Here is a 17701-nt window from a genome sequence, read left to right as displayed (position 1 = left end):
CCTTGCAGGCCTTTGCCGCTATGCAGAAAAACTGCTCAGGCCCGCAAAGCATATGAATCAAAAAAGGAAATATGAGACAAGTGTCAAATAGATGGCAAAGATTTTTTTTAAACGCTTCAGAAGTTCAGGGAAAAAAAGCATCATTGAAATCAAGAACAATTACAGCGGTTTTCTGGAGGATTTTATGGAGAAGAAAACATCAGGGAAATGTTAAAGCTCAACTACACATACTGGGAAACTGCAGTTAGAAACTGCACCTCTGGTAGAAGTCTCCAGAAGATGTGCAGTGTGCATTATACGTTTCTGTGCAGCCCTCCTCTGCCTAGCACTGCTCTCCACCCTGGTCGGTCTGTGTAGCACATTAAATGGGCACTCTGTTTCCCTCGATTTCACACTGTTCCATTTCTCTGTCCGCTTGCCATCCAGGAGCAGCTGACCACAGTGCACAGGAAACGCTCTACGCACCGCGCCATTCTGATGGGGCCTCCTCCCCATGGGAAGATGAGAAGCACAGACCCCACCCACATCCATTTGCTAAGGCAGAGGGGCTCCGTTGGCTCTGCTGCACCATCGGGCCTGCACGATTCCACTACAGGCACTGCCTTCTCCCTCATCAAATCCCGAGCTCGACAGGGACAGGAGGCAGGTGTTAAAAGCCAGGACAGACAGTAACAATCACAAAGTTCACCCTCTCTACAGGAGGGGAAGGCAGGATAAGATAAGGTGGAAAATGAAAAGAAACATCAGGGCTGTGCTCACCCTGCCCAGAATATACTGGCTGCCATAGTCATTATATTTTTTTCTGGCTGTGCAGACATGTTGCTATGGAACCAATACATGCTATTGCTACTTGGCCTCCAGCAAATAAAATTGCTGCGCTGGCAAGAGCATTTCTCTAGATTTCCCTTAAAGGGATACCATCAGTGGTGAGCTCTGTTTGAGCTTAGCAACAACAGCAGGGGGCCAGCACCACTGCATACCATGAAATGGAGCCAGGCAACTCATGTTTTACAAGAAGTTCATGCATGTGGGCATGTGGACCTACACGGTACAAACCTGAAGTGTGGTACAAGCCTCTGAGCTGCTTTTGAAGTCATAAACTCATGGCTTTGGTTTCCCACCAACTGGTAAAAGCTAAGTTTTGTAATATTTGGGGTAGTAACTTGACGCCTCCTGACAGTCAACTTCAAACCACTTATGACCCCAGCAGGAAAGTGAGGCAGCCAGGAAGTGGTCAACGTGTGTTCCGGTGATCCTTGTCTTATCCCCTTACCATTTCTGGCCTCAGCCCCCTCCACAGGTTTATTCTTTACTGAAAGAATAGCACAGTTGGTATGGAGCCCAGCACTGCCCCACCTTCTTAAGGCCCTTAACTGTCCTCTAGTTTGGTCTTACCAACCTCTTGATTCCATAGAGACCCTTAAGTTCCTCAGAGAGCAGCAGATCTCAGTGTCACAGAATTATATGGTAGTGTGCTCTGGGGATAAACCTTTTGGGCTTCTCGTGGATAAGATGAGGAAATGGAAACCCTCTCATTCACGCTTCTAATGAATGCACATCCATGCCTGCCAAGCATCTGGGGACAGGAGAGATCAATATTAGAGTAATAAGCAGGCGATCCTTCAGTGAATCAACTCCATGTTCTAAACGCCACTTAGTATCCTGGTAGAAAACAGACTCTCTATACCCTGGTAAGGAGTATATGACGATCCTTAATAATGACTCCAGGTAGGGCAGAAGGGAGGCTCCCATTTGTTTAGATAAAGTATTAAGGTAACAAGTGGGAATAAATAATGCACACAGGCTCTCAATGCTCCACTTAGACCAAATCCTGGGTGAGATGAATGTTCTGGAAATAAGAGCACTTAGCCCACCAACCTAAAAGATACAAGCCAGAAGCAGATGGAGCACAGGGATCCTCAAAAGACCTGTGGTAAGTCCACTCTCTGGGTCAGGGGGAGAATCACCTTCTCGCACCTTTTTCCATCATACTCCACAAGGGCACTCTCATGTAAAGAAGAGTACAACTTTTTTTCTAATGAAGAAATATTTCTCCAAAGGTCTCCAGACCACAGGCCAAAGTGGTAGTGCATTTATGAAGCCTGGCAGGCATTACTAGGCAGGTGCCGATGGCGCCGAGAGGGGACATGCAGGCCTGCAGCTGCCAGGGCACATCTGCCGGTGTGCTAAGGTCTCTGGCTGCAAAGCAGATGTACCACCGAGTCTCCGCACAGGACATGGCATTGCACACGCAGGGGCTGAGGAAGGGTGCAGAGGAAAATATGCGCCCTCAGCCAAGGTCCACACAGAACTGTTCTGGGTACATCCACTCTACCAGCCTCTTTTAGTAGTAGCCAGGTATGATTACTAGAAAGTTAAACAGCTAAGCAGCGTCACTCCTGACACCCGCCTTAGAGAGCTGTTATCACTGTTTACTGGTATTACATCAGGTCGAACCACCTGTATAGCTCTGTATCCACAGAAGGAGCTAGAAGCCGAGGACAGATGTGTGCAGGGTGGAGTTCAGGGGTCGGAGGGGAGACCACTGCACAACTGGGAATCAAATGCCTCTCCACTGCCCTGCTGCTGTCTGAGAAGCTCCCAGACGGGATGTGACACCCTCTGAGCCTCAGCTGCCTCATAGGGGCTTTGCCCGATGAGCTCTCAGGTCCCATCTCATGCCCACATCCTATTATTCTCTGTCACATTGTTCATGAAACTGCATTGTGGGAACAAAATGGATGGTTTCTCCTTGCCCACAGTCATATTTCTGTGCATAAGTCACTGCTAAAAAGAAACTTCCCCATCATCCTCTCTGCAAGCTAGACAAGGTATTAGCAACAATGGAAACAACTCATAAGAGGCAAAATAAGAAGCAAAAAGCGATGCAGAAACATACGAGAGGGAAGCCTTACCCTCTGAAAGGGGAGAGGAGATTTGATAAATAGAAAGAACATCTTGGTTCCACATGGGAGAAAATATCTGGAGGACGCATGCTATCAAGCCCTTTTTCTTGGAGCATCACAATAATTGGAAAAAATTCTGATGTGGGTAAAAACATAAAGAACACTCACCCTATGAAAACAGCAGGCTGGTTTCTCTTCACCAAGAAAATGGACTAATTTCTTTGGAAAACTAGAAAAGAAAAAGATTTTTTAAGAAACAGCATTAAGTCCATTCTATAAATCAGCACCTGGCAAGACAAGAAACCTCAGGCGTGGCACCTTGGTCCTGACCAGGTGGCAGCAGATGTCTGGAGACCCCTGGGTGCAATCTGGCTGGCCATGTGAATTACAACAATGGAGCTCTGAACAATCAGTATGTAGAAAATAATGAAGTGCATGATTCCTCTTTCACGAAGCGTGTGGACCTCCTGACAGAGAGGCATATATGGCGGTGCGCAGGAAATCAGTTCCCAGGTGGACTGTCTGGTCTGCACTCCCACCGTGTGGCGAGCTGCAGATGTCCTGAGAAGTAAGCAGGGTGCCCACTCCAGTCCTTGCCCTTGCCCCGCACATCTTTCCCACCTGCAGATGGTAACCCCACAATCCCATCACCCCCTACTGGGGACAGGGACCCCACGTGGCTCAGATGGGAATGTGGACTGGGCAGAGGTGCACAGGGGCCACATATCAGCCGGACTGAGTAATCCCGAGAGGAGGCCTCAGGGTCTGGGGTGCAGTGTGGGAAAGAACCGAGATGTTCTGAGTGTTGGAGGAGGAAGCCTGAAAGACGGAGGCAGATAAGGGAGCACAGCAACAGACTGTTTAATCTACATCACGTAAGGAACCAAGCTCAAGATCCAAGTTTAAAAAGTTTCCAGAGACTGTTTTAAAGAGGCCTTTGCAGGTCTAGGAGGGGACGTGAGGCCGAGCTAATCTTACCTTGAGACTGGCAAACTTCATGCTATCCCAGAGCATTTCCCTAAAAGGAGAAGAGGGTGAGGCCGGTGGGGCGAGCTGGGGCCTCCTTGGGATGTGCACCACAGGCAGATTCCCTGACTCAGTTTCTCAGGATGTGAGAGGCACGCCTCAAGGTCACAAAGGGCAGCCCACCTACTACCCTGCAGGCTGCGTGAGGGGAGGTGAGGGCACCTGACAGTACGATTCCTGCCTCTGGGGAGGTTCAGACTCTAACTTTACAATACAAGCCCTGAAAGACGCTAGGCTGGGAAGATCTCTGAGCGCCTTCTGTTTAATGAATACCTTAACCTTCATCCTAGCGGCAGCAAGCTGTCTACAGTAGGCATCATAACAACAATAAAAACTGAATTCAGCTGTGTGACCGAGGTTACACAACTCTCTGAACCCCTTTCTCATTTGTATAATGGCCAAAATAATACCTACATCAAATAACAGGTCAGCTTTAATGCCCCGTGGTACAAAATGTGAGTACCTGTATTGTACTCCCTTTGTCCCCACCCACCAAAATTAGATGAGACAAATGTGTTGACTGTGAACAATGAGTTAATAGATAACTGCTAATAATCACTGCAAATATTTGGGTTTCTAAGGCTCCGGGCTCTCTCCTATGCTCAATACACAGAGTGTATTATACATACACTTACATAAAGAAATTCATATACATGCAAATGATTTATTCATGACATACTCTTAGCATATTCATATGGTTTTACAGTCTGATAATATTTCACTTTCAGTATCAATAAGCCCATTTCCATTGTAATTTTTTAAGGACTGCAAGGGTATTGCATTGAAAGAATGAACCACTGAATACTCAACATATTGCTGAATTTACAGAATCTACCAAAGTGTCCCATATTTATGAGAAATGACTACATGTGTGGTTGCATGTGGTTCTTTCTCTTCTACATTTTTGTCAAGACTGAGAAAGGCAGAGTATATAAATATAAGAAGTCTTTTAACAACAAAAAGTTGTTTTGGTTTGAGTGGGTGTAGCTTACAAGAATATAAAGTAGTGCTTACACCACAGGGAATAGTATAATAAACCACAACATTCAGTGGATTTTCAGTATACTGAAAGGGGACAACATTTTAAAGACTAAGGTTAATGGAGAGAGATGCCTACTGTCAGTATGAAATCATACATCTGAGGTTAAAGACATGTCCCTGATTTCAGTGCGATCACAGTGAAGTTACTTAACGATACAGAAAAAGGTAAACTGAACACTCTAGACTCTTGAGTGACCCTAAAAAACGATAACTACATTATATAAACTTCAAAATCTAAAAAAACCCCAGAATTCACCATATTTAGGAGATACCAAGGGTTGAAATGTTTGTGCTATCTCAAGTATTTCTAATTTAATTTCCTTCTCAAGGAATACGGTGGTTTGGTAAAACATACGTGACACTGCACTGGAGTTACACAACATATTCTTGTCCTCAATTGAGAAAATTATGCCACATCCCTGTAAATATGACTGACTAGTGACATTTCAGGAAAATACCACTTTTGGTGGGGAGGCTTAGGGAGTGAACCTATGTATCCCCAGAGCGTGGGGCCAATTCCTCCTGCGGTAATGAAGTAAGTAACCCTGTCTCAGTACTGCCAATACTGCTCCTACCAGCAGGAAGGAGGTGGGGGGTTGGCAGGGAGGAGCAGAGAAAGAAAGAAAGGACACACGGTGCCAGCAGAGAAATGCCAAATCCGGTATCAGCTGGAAAATCCCTCAGGAACCAAAAGTGGAGAAACCCTGAAATCGGTGAAACCAGAATCTACAATGCATGAGCAGGTGCTAACCCCTTTGCCTACTACCATCCAACTGAAGTTCCCCTAAAAGTTCATCCCAGATCCAGCTTATGCAATTTTTAGGGGAAGTGATGATTTGTGGTGGGGTCATGCTCTTAGAAGATACTCTACTGCTCTATTTTGACCATGTGAGATAATCAACATTAGGAGATAAGAACCCAGACCTTAGACATTAGAATCTAAACCACAGTTTAGATGCTAACACAGACCTTACATTTTTGCACTGGATGGAGTCAGTGAAAGCATCTATTTGACAACTCACCCTAGGGACTTCACTGTATCATGGAATATAGACTGAGCTACTTTAAACAGATATCTTTTAATGGTACAATTCAGAAGCCAGTGAGATAGATGTCTCTAGATCTAACAGTGAACTTCTAATGTGGTCATTGCTTTTTCCATGACAGAGAACCACATGATCAGGCTGTGTTGTGTGCTCTGTAACATCTCTTTTATGCAGTTGAAGCTAAATGGTACACATTCTTAAATTTGCTTTCAAAGGGACCTTCATATCCTTTGATGATGTGTATGTGATGGCCCAGAACACATCCTGCATAGCAGACCTAACCACAGAGAACTGTGGTTTAGATTCAAACGTCCTCATCCAATTGTGTGACTCTAGCAAACATGACCTAGCCGGGAAAACTTGGGCTGATACCATAGAGCTCACGCTTACAATATATTTCTGGACTACCAACTTTGGAAAATTTTACCTCATCCTGAGAAGGCCCTGGCCTCCTTAATATTAGCTGAGTGGCTAAAATATTAGCCACCCTTTACTGAGTGGCTGTTCTGTGCTGACAAGTTTTTATCTATTAGCTCTATCCTCACACAATCTCTGTAAGAGAGGTTCCTACCAGCTCCGTTGCAGAGATGACAAAAACAAGGTTCAAGACCAGAAACCTATCCAAGGTCACATAGCCCGTATGCGAGAGAGCAAGAATTCAAAGCTAGGTTTGTCTGGGTTTCATGGCACAGAGAAAAGACATGACCACTCTGGTACCATACAGGCGGACTTTCATAGAAGGCTGCAAGATGTAGTATTCAATCAAACACAAAAACAAGCACTTACAATCCTAAGCACATACTCCATTTTTAGGTTGTTTTATGGAGACAGCAAGCAAGGATGCTGGAATGGAAGTTACTTGTGACATAGAGTGGCAGGCTGTGCTTTAGCTACCCAACAGGTGCCAGGCAAGCATTCTTCATGCAGAACAGCAGGACCGAAGTGCTGACAGTTGCAACGACACAAAATGTAGCCTTGGCAAGTCGGTCTAACAATTACTTTGCATCATTCTGATTATGAGCCACAAGCATGCAATCAACAGCACAGAGATGATCTTAAACAATCTCCATCAGCACTTTACTTTAGTTATCAAAGTGTGGCAGGTGGAACACACTCTCATCTGACCTAAACACAATGTTAATGACCCAAACACAAAGACTGTGCAGGAATAAGAGTGGTACATGAGCACTGGCCTTGCTGGGGGCATTGATTATAATAGATACAGTTAATTCTGTTCAACTTTTCTGATTATTACCTTGGGGTAAATAAATAATATTTATGTGTGTCTCATCTGATAAATTCACTCACAGTCTAACTCAGTTTAAAGATTTAAGTAAGTTTACAAATTCTCCAAACATAGTATTATATATGTCATCCATATCTCTACAAGAAGCACACCTCATATTCCATCACAAATTTTTGTGGTGTGCACTTCCCCGACTAAAGTGTTGCCCAGTTCTGAGAGCATGGGGTTTATATGACTTATCTGTGTATTCCCAACACCTTGCCCAGTACCTGGCATATATGGCAGGCCTTCAAAATGTACAGAAATGAACAAATTCTCTTACTCCCATAAATAGGAAGGCATGTTTACTGAGTGCAATAATGACCTCAAATTGTTCTGAGAAGTCCTTAGTACTTCAAATGGCTATATCTGAATTCCAAAACTTGTCTTCAAATTGAAAAAGATAACTGTAAATATGAGGGCTTCTATGACTCAGAGTGAACTCTGCACCTAAGAATCTGTGATACAGCCAGAATGCCTGCAATATTCTTTTCTGAGTGTGACAACCCCAGAGATTCAATCTGATAAAGATCAGGAATAAAGTCAAAAGCAGGTGTGGATAAAGGTTTGGGAAGTCTACCTACTTGATGAAGGGACCTAGGAAAGAGCAAAGAAAGATAACAGAAATCCCTGTCACAGAGGCAAAGCAACACCATCCTTCAGGATGACAGGGCAAACTCGGTCTCCAGCTACAAGTAAAAGAAGTCTCTTTCCCTCCCTAACTCTGCTCTCCTTGGCCACATGTGTGATCACTTTTAGGTGACTTGCTTTAAGTGTAAGCAAGTCCAATTCTGCAAGACATTTAATACCAAACGCCATGCACAGGAGGTGGTGACCTCAAGAAAACTGTCCCTATTTGCATAGCATTACTCCATTGATTACTCAGGTAACATCCTTGGCAAAGGTCATGCTAACACAGGGCTACGTTACAACTAAGGCAGAAGGACACCCAGTCCTGGTTTCTCAGCTCAAAGAAAATGACACCACTTTTCTGCATATTCTTGATAAGAAATAGAAAATTCCTCCAAGCCAGCCATAAGGGAGGAGGAAAGTCCTACAGCCCTGCTGCTTATATATGACACTGATGACTACCCACAGGCGATAACAGTTCTTCCTACCCTGGGTCATACATTGCCAACTCAGTTATCCAGAATGGCCATGAAAGGCACCAAATCAGTGAATCACAACATTTTCTGGCAGTCAGCATTTTAACCATACACAGCAAAATACAGTTTTCACTAGAAAGGACACATCTCTATTGTAACCATTCTTTGAGTTTTTGTCAGAGAATTCAAAGCATTAAAGGAAATGCATATATGAAAAAAACTGCTAAAGGAAGACAATAAATTCAGGATAAGGGTATATTACAGATTTTTAAATTACTAAAGCCATTGCTGTGCAGGAACATGCTGAATAACTAGCTGGAAGGGAGAGAGGAGCCCTAATTTGTAGTGTTTGCAGATTTCTGTGGTGTAAACATTCCCACTATGGCCACTTTCAAGCTACGTGATGCCAACCTGCTTTCAAAATTCCTGAAAATAAAACAATTGGCCTGTAACGGTGCAAGCTGGCTCCAGCACACCACTGGCTGAAGCCCATTTCCCTCACCCCACCAAGACCAACAAACCCTGTTTCATATCTGAACTAAACCCCAAAAGGGAACGTGCTTCATTAATTTCAGGTCTCTTTTTACAAAAAGATCTCTCTGTTCACACTTCTACATCTTTCTAATGTCTTCTCATCTGGAATAAACCTAGCTTGAGTCCTATCTTACATAAGAAGCCTTCAAATGCTCTTAGATCACACTCGCCTTTATTCTGAATTTCTACAGCGCTTACATTACTGGGCTCTCACTGGAGTGTAGAGGGTTGGGTTCTGCGAGGGCAGGGACAGTTCTCACATCACACAGAGCGCTAACACCACACCGTCTGACCTGGACTGGACTGAGTGCAGTCCACTGACCTGAGGCTGGGCTGATGCTTGTTCAGTCGGCTCCTGTGAGATCGGCTCTTTGGCTAGGACTGGGTGAGGACTGAGGGAGGCCTGCATGGGGGTGCTCATGGCTGCACATACCACTTCCACAAATGGCAGGAGGGAAACTCCTATTTGCTGAGCATAAAATTCCTGAAGCCCCAGGACCCAGATCTTGGTTTCTAACACCATTCCCTGATAAAAGGAATCCAGGCTAATTGGAGAAATGGCTGATTCTAAGATGGGAGCAGGGAAAGTACAACATGAGGATGAAGGGAATGCCTAACAACACAAAACAAAACAAAGACCCCAAAATCACAATGCTAGGGTCATAGCAAAGGGAAACAGGAGACAATATTTCTAATATTCTTGAAGGAGCTGCCAGTGGTCAAAACTGGAACAATGTGAGCAACAAAATAAATAATACAGTACTGGGTTGTAACCTACAGTGTGAAATCAATACCTATGAGCTCACACTGACATGAAGAAGGGGAAGAAGGGACTGGATGAAAGAATAAACGGGGGAGAATAGACAACCTTCTTGTGCAGAAGAATTTCGATTAATTCACGGAGATATTCCACCCACAGGGAGGTGGCTGGCTCACAGCACCCCACTCCCTAGACGTGGGCTCCTTCCCAAGAGCTCAGCATGGAAAGCAGGGGGCATGTATGTGCGGAGAGTAACTTCAATTGGAGAAACCTGACAAGCACCACCTCAGCCAGGTGATCAAGGTCAGGATCAACAGTGATGAGTCAGACTGATAGCCAGTAACTGACTCAGGAGATAGGACAAAAATGGCAATTTACCAATTTTGAGGACTACTGATCAATTTGTAAACTATTCCTTAATTGGAGTTTTTCTCATCATAAAAACAGGAAAATCCCCCAATTGGGGGACATTCCACAAAATGACTGATCGGTACTCCTCAGAATTGTCAAGGTCATCAAATACAAGCCCGGGAAACGGTCGCATCCCAGGGGAGTCCAAGGAGACACCGTGGCCAGATGCCGCATGGCAGCCCGGGCGGGGTCCCAGGACAGGAAAAGTTGTCAGGTGAAAACGACGGAATCTGAGTCGAGTGGGGACTTTTAGCTAACAACAAAAATGCCACTGAGTACTGTTAAAAAGTGATTTACATATATTATTTTACTTAATCCCCGCAATGCTCTTATACAGTTTCATTCCCATTTTACAGATGAGGAATGAGGACAATAAAGATACAACTCTTTTGCCCAAGATAACAGAGTTGGGAGGTGGTGGCATTCAAGTCAAAACTCCTAATGAATTGTTCTAAGAGCTTTAACTTATTAATTCAACTCAATCCTCCACAGCCCAATGCAGTAAGGACACTGTCATTCTCCCCTTCCAGGTGAGGAAACAGATGCACAGAGAGGCTAGGTGAGTTACTCAGGGTGGTACAGCTGGATTACAAGGCACTACAATGCCAAGGACCAAAAGCAGCACAGCCAGAAACTCCATGAACAACTTGCCCTATAGCACAGATTTCACAAGGCACTGGTGAAATAGTAACTGTAAAGAAATAAACATTGTAGAGTGCATACTGTGTGCCAGTTACATGCACATTACTTGACAAATATTAACTCATTAGCCCTCCCAACAATCCAGTGAGAGATTCCATTGTCATGCCCATGGTGCAGATGGGCACACTGAGGCACAGGATGTCCAAAAAAGGTGGGTATATCGGAGGTCACTGAAGAACCCTTTCAACATCTTCACATTCTTGAAATTTTTCATAATAAAATGTTGGAAGAAAATCTCTTGTGAACAATCCTGCATGGTCATCGTAAGAAGGCTTTTCAGGAATTGTCTATTTGACTCAAATATGTATGTATCTGATTATGCTCTGGCATCTCATTTTTTATAATAGTTTCCCAAGTTCTCTTTTAAACCTCTTTTTAAAAAACTCCCCTTCTCAGCAATGAAAGGCAGCACTCTTGCCAGTTAGGCTATGAAGTCACAAACATGAAGCCAAGGTTTGTTAATTAGCCAAAAGCCATATAGGATATGAGCTCTAGACTCTGCAGAGCTTTCCCCTCCACACAGACCCTCCAGTCATGACTGTGGCTTGGATGGATTTCAACACTTGTACTTACTACAGAGCGAAAGTACATCATCACTGCTCCAGTCAATAAACATCTTAATAAAACAGTACATTTACAATACATCAACTTCTTTTATAATCCCCACGAACTTGGTTTACTCACTTTACTTTCAATTCTTACTTGGCCTTAGCTACATTAGGACCTTGTTTGTTTGTTTGTTTAATATGCAGTGTTTCTTGAGACAGAAGTTAATTAAATGATTTAGGAAAAATGTACCTCTTCTGATTCTAATATCGGACTACCTGTTATCTTTTAGAAAAGGTAGATATCTATTCCAGATCATGTAGGTGCGCACTGTCCTGAGTTTAAATGCTCGACAAATTCATTAGCACCAGCAAATGATGACACTGTCGAGAGTGTGTCCCTGCTTTCCTGCTGCACCAAACCGCAGCACAGTTTCTATTCTGCCAAGAGATGCCTCCAAGGGCGAGAGCCAGCTCTCTGCCTACCCTCAGAGGATGGCTCCGGGGAACAAGCAGCTCAGTACTGGAATTGTCCTTCTAATCAGAACACAACCATGGTACGGTAAAAAAACAGACTCTTAACTGGGAGAGGAAAGGCCTTCCTTCTCAGGGGTGATGTAAGGAGTCCCGACCACATCGTGGTGAGAGCAACCAGCTTGCCGGGTTGGTGCATTTGGTGGGACCCTTTGAAATAAATTATTTCTATCTGCATGAGAAATATGCCCACTGGGGACAGGAATTCCCTCTTTCTCTTCATTCCCCAAACCCTCACTTTCCATGACAGTAAGAAGTTCTAAGTGGTCAGGGTAACAGCTCAGGAACCGGTGCCTGTGTGTGAATGACCTTGGGCAAATTACTTCACTGTTCTCAGATACAGGATTTGCATAACAGTGGTTCTAAGGACTAAAGGGTTAATATGCAAAAAGCATTTCAAACAGGACTGGCACAAAATAGTACTATATGAGCATTTTCCAACATGGACAAACATGAGAACAGCGGACTGCTACCCAAAGATTCCAAATAACTACTCTACCTGCCCCCCTCCCACTACCTTCCCCCAACTGCCCTTCTCCTGCCTACCCACTCAAAATCTGTTCATGTAAGACCTGCACCTACTCCAGTCTGGTCAAGCCTGGTCAACACGGGCAGGGATGAAACTCTTCTGTGCCAGGCTAATGTGTTGATCTGCCTTAAATGTACACCTAACTACACAGTCCACTTCTTCTTTTTTAACATGGGTTTTCACATGCAGATTTTACCATCCTGCTTACTTACTCTCTTGTAGCATTAAAAATCTTTTCATTGTCAGCTCTGTCCCACCTCACTGCTGAATTTTGAAAAAGGAAAGGAAAAGCAGCCTGACCAGCCAGCTCAGAGGTCCAGCTATTTTGCTCTAACTTCACACCGACAATATTACACCACATCACAGCCATTTAACAGAGAATTGGAATCTAATGAGAGAAGATAAGAGAGGGCCACAGATAAAGGAACTCTTGAAAATCAGCCCCAGGAGCCTCACCAAGGTCTCGGTGGCCTCAGAGTTTATTAATCAGCCTGCAGCCTGCCTCTCACTGAGGGGCCTGCAATTGGCTTGTAGTCATTTCTTTAGAACTATTAGTCACCCACCCTTGCATGGATTTACCTTCAAACAAGAACATTCTGTAACCAGGGGACCACCTATATGACTGAGTAATCTGATCAGCCTCAAGGTCACCGACTGGAGTAACACGATGAGAATTACCTCATTCACCCACTATAGACCCATTAGGTCACCGGTCGATACAGGCAGCCTCTGCACATTGTCAGCAAAGCCTTCTCGAGGGAGCACCCTGCATACATCAGAAACAAATTACACCTTAAAGGGAGATGACACATGGAACACAGAAAGATCCTTTCTGCAAAGCAAAGCCTTTGTTTAGTCTGAGAGGAGTGCCAGTCCCACCTCCAGAAAAAGGGAGAAAGAAGAGAGAGGGGTGCCCACAGCACAGAAAGCAGGTGCTTTGCCACAATTCCCTTGGCCTGATGCTTCTGCCGCCTTTCCCAGTGTCCCAGTGGAGGCAGAGCATGTCCTCTGGGGACTCTTATGGCAGAGGGAAGACAGGTTGGAAGTACGATTACAAGGGTCTGCAATGCTGACACCCGAGAAACCACGCCCAGTGTCTCCATGAAGAACTGGCTACAGCCCCGATTGCATAACACGGTGAAATGATCAGTAACAGCGGCGATAATAAACACGGCAAGTGCTTACTATGAACTAGTCATTGTTCTAATTAGCTTACAAGTATTAACTCACTTACTCTGCCAACAACCCAATACATCGGTTCTATTATCACCGTTGGGTAGACAGAAAACCAAGGAGCGAGGAGGTTAAGTAAGATGCCTGAGGTCACACTGGTTAAGTGGCTGCAGTTGGGACTCAAGCCTAAACTGTTAGGCTCTGGGGTCACTGAGTTAACTATCTGGCTGACACCAGGAACAGCGACAACAGCGATGTTACCTTTGCATTGTTTTGCAGATGCTTTATCCCTCTTCTTGAAGGAACTGTCCCACGTATTTCCTTGTGAATTTCTCTCCCAACACAGCCATCCACTGGGGAAAGTTTAATACATGTTTGTGGAATGAAGGTGGGGATAATGGCCCGTAATTAGTCCTTAAGTCGCTCGGAGACAGACTGAGAACATACGATTAACCTTGGTGTCAGACAAGGAAAATGAGGTCCAGGAACACCAATGATTAAGATCACATTGCTGTAAATGAGCTCTCCTATAATTTAACAGAGCTTTTAAATTTTTTTCAAGCTGTGGAATGTTTTTGAGATAACACAATCTTTTATTTAACCTCAAAATACAACAGAGCTGAAGGAGTTGCTGCTCTGGCAGAGGGGGTCTGAGGTCCAGCCCACAGCCCCAGGTTTCACAGAGCCCGCAGGCCTCTGCAGGACGCGGTGGGAAAGCCCCCACCTCATCCTCCAGGACTCCCCACCCGGAACACAGCACAGGGGAAGGAGGATGCTGCCCAAAGCCCCCAGAACTCCCTGGCAGGAAAGCCAAGCATCTCCAAGTCCCACGGATCTTCTGATTCTCAGGGAGCAGGTTCAGGGAAGCATTCTTTCTCCTTCCTAACCATCAGGGTTCCGGTTTCTTTCCCTTTAACAGGGGTGGGGCTCAGACACCCGTTCTTCGCCTCCTTTCTCGTGAATCTCTTTCTGCTTCCTTCTTTGGAGCTGTTCTGTATCTGTTCCTTTTTCAGCCCTGGGGGTTTTCCCTACTGATAACTGGAAAGGGGGCAACCTCTTGTGACCTCCTTTCTCATCACCAACCAGAGCAGAAAGAGCAAAGTGTTCTCAGGGGCTTTGCCAGCCACTCCCTAGGACTGGATGCTGTTGATCAAATATGCGATTTTTCAAAGTGGCAGACTTCATTCCAGAGTGGTGGAAAAGTTGTTTGGGGAAAGGGAGTGATTTGGCCACAACAGTCCTAGAGCTGGGCCTGCGTCCTGCTGTGCTGAACCTTGGGCAGTTATTACAGAGCATCAGGGCTCGGAGGGGGCCTCGGAGCACCATCAGCCCAGCCTCCACACTTAACAAACAGGGACTGTGTGTTCCCCCAGCATCAGATGACTTGGCCAAAGCTACACAATGGCAAGCCTCAAACTAGGCTAGGGGTGTCTGACCTCCTGCCCCGGAGCACCCAAAACTCTAAGGACAAAAAGTAGGATGTGAACTGCAGAAGGAAACAAAAGGACTTTCTTGTGATGTCAAGTGATGGGACAGAGAGTAAATGCTCAAATGCTGGCTGAATTCATACACACATCTGTGTAAAATCATTTCTTAAGGCCTTATGGGGAAAAAAAACCCAACACCAGAATTACCTTAGGGCTTGTCAAGTGTTTTAAAGCCCAATCATGCAAGGCGCAGTACTGACATACTGAAAGGACAGCCCTTTCTCCACCACTCAAGCAGCTCTGGACTGTCTTGGGTGAGATACAGCGAGATACAGGAGAAGCTCCCAGGCTTCCAGTGGGCTTCTGTTCCTGCTCAAATGTGAGATACAGCCAGGCGATCATTAGCATACCAATTTGCATTCACTCCAGATAAAATTTCATCACTGCATCATATTTATTCATTCCTTAATATAAATCTAAATTGCTCTCTTCAAATAGCAGAGAGCACTATGCCTCAGTCAGGAGAAAAAGAGATGATCACAGTGAGAGATGCGCAGCATTTTTATCCTCTCTCCTCCCTGGCACTGGCACTGAGCCCTTCCCTGGCTCCCAGGATCAGAAGGCAGGCCTTGGGCTTCAGCGGAGGCCAAGTGTGGTAGCCCTCTATACTCTCCCGCTGCAGGGGCAGCTAGTGAGTCCTGTTCAAGGGGAGCCAAGTGCCTTGCTAGCATCCAGATACAACTCACAAGCAGAAAAAGACTACAATCTTTTAAAGAAGGCTACAAATGTGTCTGAACCTGGAAAAGTTTGCTTGGAGAAAAAGAACAAATTTTTTACAGAAAGTAAGGCATTAAAACACGGGATGCCCAAAATGACTTTTGGCATAAGGGTACGTGGAGTTCAAAAAATGAGGGACACGCGAAGGCCATGCAGTGGTTTCTGCCTGTTCCTTCCCACCACCAGCCACCATGTTGTTCTGTGGGGGAGGCAGTAGGTCGCCCAGCACCACTTTTCCAGATCAAAAGTAGTCACTGTACCTCTTCCTGGGAAAGGAAAATTGGTATCACCATCTAGAAGTTGATATGTAAAAGTACTGTTTCTAATTCTTTTCATTTTGGGATAAGACATGCTTTTCCCCTGTCTGTCTGTATTTTTTAAATAGTAAAAATCTTAAAATGAAAATTTTTTATCAGCTTACATATATGCTAAAGGAAGTCACATAAGACTCTTTACAGGAAAGTATGCTAAAAGAAAAAGAAGGATCAATTACCTATAAATTGAACTCCTAAATGTGTCTTGAACCAGGGCATATGTGACAAATTTTATCCAGTAATTCTGTTTTCATGTGTCCTAACCACTACGATCTCAGCTATTTTCTAAGAGTTCAAACATGGTCAGAGCTCAAAGGAATTTAGATGTTTTCAAGCATTACTACTTGAGTGCTTTTAGAGCTTCATGCTTGAGTTAAAGATGGGCACTTAAAAATTAACCCTAACTTCTGGGTTTGGAGTGAGAAGCTGATGACTTCCCATGGAGTCACTGAAGATGCTGTTTGTTGGCTAGTCTTGTCCTGGGGGTGCTTAACGGACTTGGGCCAAAAGTAGCAGAGGCTGTCACCCCTGAACTGGACTCAATTACAGCACATGAAAGCATTAGCAAAATGCAAAGCCTTTACCAAAAATTCCTTCTCACTATGAGCCTGGAACATTCAGATGCTCAGAGAAACACTGGGGGGTACTGGACCAAGCATTAGAAAATTCCACTCATGGGTCTGCCATCAACTTCCTTAAGTGACGGAACTTCTCCCGGCCACAGTTTTTTGTATCAACAGACGGAGGGAGTTATGGGATTTCTAACGTCCTCTGCATTCTCCAAGCCTCAGCTTCCACGCTCGTCATCCTTCCCTCTGCCAGCAGGGACTAAGTGTGTTAGGAAGGTTGTGTCTTTGACCCCAGAGGAATGTGACAAGGGCCTTCCTTGCATTGTTCCCACAGTAACCAGAGCCAGCTGTACAGGCAGGCCGGCCAAGCGAGGGTGCATAAGTGCACACAACTGGGGCTCCTCCTCCACACTTCCCACTTCCTCTGGGTCCTTGTCTGCAGGTCAGCACACTCCTGGGCACAAAAAAAGTGGGTCTGTGATCTTTAAAAAACAATGTTTTGGGGTTTAAAATCACCGAGGCTGCCCCTAGTCACCTCCAGAGGATTCAGGTATGTCTACAGTTCTCTGGATCCAGGAGTCTACCTCTGGGTGCTACGGGGTCAGTATAATCTAGAGGCAGCAGTATTTTCCAAGTATGCTTGTGTGTTTTGACTCTAAGGGAAAGGATTAAATGGCTCAAACCAGAGCAAAAATCCAAGCTGAGATTTTGGGGGGAGCCAAGATTTGTAAACATGCAGTTCCCAGCAGGACTGACAATGAAGGGTTTCCTTTCTGCCTGTAGTCTGCATCTGAGATACTAATAAGGGAAGATCACTGGAAAGCATTACCATTATTTTTAGCTTTTCTGAGGGAGGAAGGGAGTTTCTGAAAGGGCAAAATGGAAAGGAATTTAGGGCAAGGGTGTGTGTGCGGTGGAGAGAGGAGAGATTAAGAAAAATAAGGACTTTCAGGACAGATAAGCAACTTCTTCCTCCTTTCTTGATAAATGGCTACAGCCAAAACAACATTAAAGAC

The 17701-nt window shown here is 44.8% G+C and overlaps 1 protein-coding gene across 3 annotated transcripts in view; it reads right to left on the bottom strand.

The window, feature by feature from the left end:
• Window positions 1–17701, bottom strand: part of ATXN1 (ataxin 1) — a 260883-nt gene that overhangs the window by 199741 nt on the left and 43441 nt on the right. For 2 of the 3 annotated variants that reach the window (XM_036888806.2, XM_057494161.1), the window contains exon 3: window positions 3075–3135. The exons of the other annotated variant lie outside the window; for it this stretch is intronic. The gene's annotated coding sequence lies outside the window, so the exon portion shown is untranslated. The remainder of the gene's footprint in view (window positions 1–3074; window positions 3136–17701) is intronic. 3 annotated transcript variants of the gene reach the window in all.

The sequence above is a fragment of the Manis pentadactyla genome, chromosome 16 (assembly GCF_030020395.1).
Source record: "Manis pentadactyla isolate mManPen7 chromosome 16, mManPen7.hap1, whole genome shotgun sequence".
NCBI classification, from domain to species: Eukaryota; Metazoa; Chordata; class Mammalia; order Pholidota; family Manidae; genus Manis; species Manis pentadactyla.
The sequence above is the reverse complement of the archived record's forward strand: the minus strand, read 5'-3'. Positions and strand labels throughout refer to the sequence as shown.